This window comes from Lipotes vexillifer, unplaced genomic scaffold (genome assembly GCF_000442215.2).
Source record: "Lipotes vexillifer unplaced genomic scaffold, Lipotes_vexillifer_v1.1 scaffold749, whole genome shotgun sequence".
Taxonomy (NCBI): domain Eukaryota; kingdom Metazoa; phylum Chordata; class Mammalia; order Artiodactyla; family Lipotidae; genus Lipotes; species Lipotes vexillifer.
Window position 1 is genome coordinate 1,441,292 of NW_006782834.1, and position 2,862 is coordinate 1,444,153.

Here is a 2,862-nt window from a genome sequence, read left to right on the forward strand (position 1 = left end):
CCATGCAGATTTGAAAAAGAACCAGCAAGAATTTCTAATAATAAAAATATACGAAATAAAATTTGAAACTCAATTGACAAGCTAAACAGCAGATTAGCCACATTAAAGAAAAAAAGTCATGAACTGGACTATAGATCTGAGGAAATTATGTAGATTACAGCACAGAGAGTCAAAGTGACAGCAAATATGAACTAGAGATTAAACAACATGGAGAGTAGAGGAAAAGGTCTAATACCTACTAGAGTTGAAAAACGAGAGGAGAGAGAGAATGAGGTAGAAGCAATATTTGGAGAGAAAAGATCTGATAATTTTTATTGAATTTTTATGAATTTTATTGAATTTTATTTCATTTTTATGAACCAATGAAAAAGATATCAGCTGACAGTTTTAGAATTATCCATGAACCCCAAGCAGCATATATAAGAGGAAATCCACACCTAGACACATAGTGCAGCAATCCAGAAACAAAGAAAATATTTAAAAGTCTATCCTTCCAAGGAGTAACAGTTATGCTGACGTCAGACTTCTCAACAAATATATGAAAGCCCTAAGGTAGTAGATATCTTCAAAGATGTCATCCTAAAATTACATACCTGGAAAAAATATCATTCGATAATGAGGATGAAACAAAGACATTTTCAAAAACAAGAAAATGCAGAAAGAGTTTATCACCAATAGATCTCAACAGAGGATGTTCCAAAAGATTGAAAGAAGGAAAGTGATTTGAGATGGAAAGTCTAAGATGCAAGGATGAATGGTGAGCAAAGAAAGTAGGTAAATCTAAATAAATATTGACTATATATTATAAATATATATTTATATCATATACAAATATATTTAAATATAAAACAATATCAATAATATCTTATTGGGTTAAAAATACCCAACAACTGCACATAAATCAGGAAGGAATAATCAAGAGCAAAAGTGTTTGAAAGATCCTCCTCTTATTTAGGAGAAGTTAAAGATACTACATGATAAATTTCTAAAATAACCACTAAAATAATAGAAATGGAATGAATAAAACAAGAAAAATTACTCAGATAATCAAAAATAGTCATGACAGGAGAAAAAAATATATAACGGGAGACATAAAATAATATCTTAGAACTAAATTACCCTAGTAATCTAACAAATGTAAGTAAATGGGCTAAAGGCTCCATTAAAAAAAAACAACCTATCAGACTGGATAACAACAACAAAATCCAGCTATGAGCTGTTTACATGTGTGCTGGCTCTTCCCTACTCTTCTCTGCCTGGCTCTGGGCCCAGCTCTAAGCTCTGCGCCCCCTGAGATCTTTTGCTTTCTAACTTCTTGTTGGGTTTGGCCAATAGCAGATAGGGGCAGTAGATCACAAGGCAGGAGGAGAAAATAGGGGTATCAGTTCCCCTAGTTTCCCTCCCTGCTGGGCTTGAGTTTTTCAGTGGTTGTGTTATCTCTACTTAAGACCACTGGTCCTGCAGATGCCCCCTGTCCCAGCAACAGTTTATATTGGATTCCAGTAACACTATTTCCTTTCTTTGACCGTTCAGTGCTAGGGTGTACACGCTTTTCTCTGTTTCTAGTACCTGAGTACTTCATCATCTTTTATTGGTTCCCTTAATACTGCCCACACCTTTATAAAGAATTTCTTCATTAAACTCTCTTCAGTTAACATTTTGAGTGCACTGCCTTTTTATTTCCTGCCAGGATCCTGACTCACAAAAGGAGACACACCTAAAACATATGGATACTAAGAGATTGAAAATAAAAGGTTGAAAATGTTATAGCATGCAAATACCAACCCCCCAAAAGCTGATGTCACTACATTAAAATATACTTTAAGATTAAAAAGCAATATTAGAGATAAAAGAGATATAAGATGAAAAATTCACTTCATCAGTAATACAGCATTACGACCGTAGCCTCAAATTACATGAAGTGAAAAAAACTGAGAGAATTAGATAAATCTTTCAAACTAATAGCGAGTAAAAAAGATAAAAATGATCTAAAAATAAGTTTTTTTTCAAAAAGTACACCATACATTTGAATGGCTTTATGACAGGCTGTTTATTTTTCTAATTTTATGTTTTCTTAGAGTAATATAACCCTTAGTCTGTATTTACCTGAGAAGAAATTGGTTGGCAGCAGAGAAAGACAAGTACAAATGTAGAAGGTGGCCAGAGGAAGCCAGTTATAGTTTAAAAACTAATCTTTTGGGGCTTCCCTGGTGGCGCAGTGGTTGAGAGTCCGCCTGCCGATGCAGGGGACACGGGTTCGCGCCCCGGTCTGGGAGGAACCCACGTGCCACAGAACGGCTAGGCCCGCGAGCCATGGCCGTTGAGCCTGCGCGTCCGGAGCCTGTGCTCCGCAACGGAAAAGGCCACAGCAGTGAGAGGCCCGCGTACCGCAGAGCAAAAAAACATAAAAAACACTAATCTTTCTTGGAATGAATATGACTAAGCGTTAATATCATTAATAAATATCACCGACCTAAGAAAAATACTAAAATTCTACAATGGACATGACAATGATAATTTATGAAACAGAAGCTAAAAATGACTAAATAAACAAATGGAAAAATGTTCAACTTCACTAGCAAAGAAAATAAAACAATACATTATTTTCATATAAAGTTAACAAAAAATTCTTTTAAAACTAGATCTAATACCCAAAGCTGTCTAGGATAAAATAGACACTGTCATGTACTGCTGGTGGGAGTAAAAAATTAAGACAAGTTATTTCCTTTATAACTCTTGACCCAGTAATTCCATTTCTGGGAATCTATCCCAGAAAATAATTTGAATTAATGATAGAGATTCAAGTACAAAAAGGGAATGTTATTGATAATATATTTGTTAAAAGATAAGAATGCTCTTCTC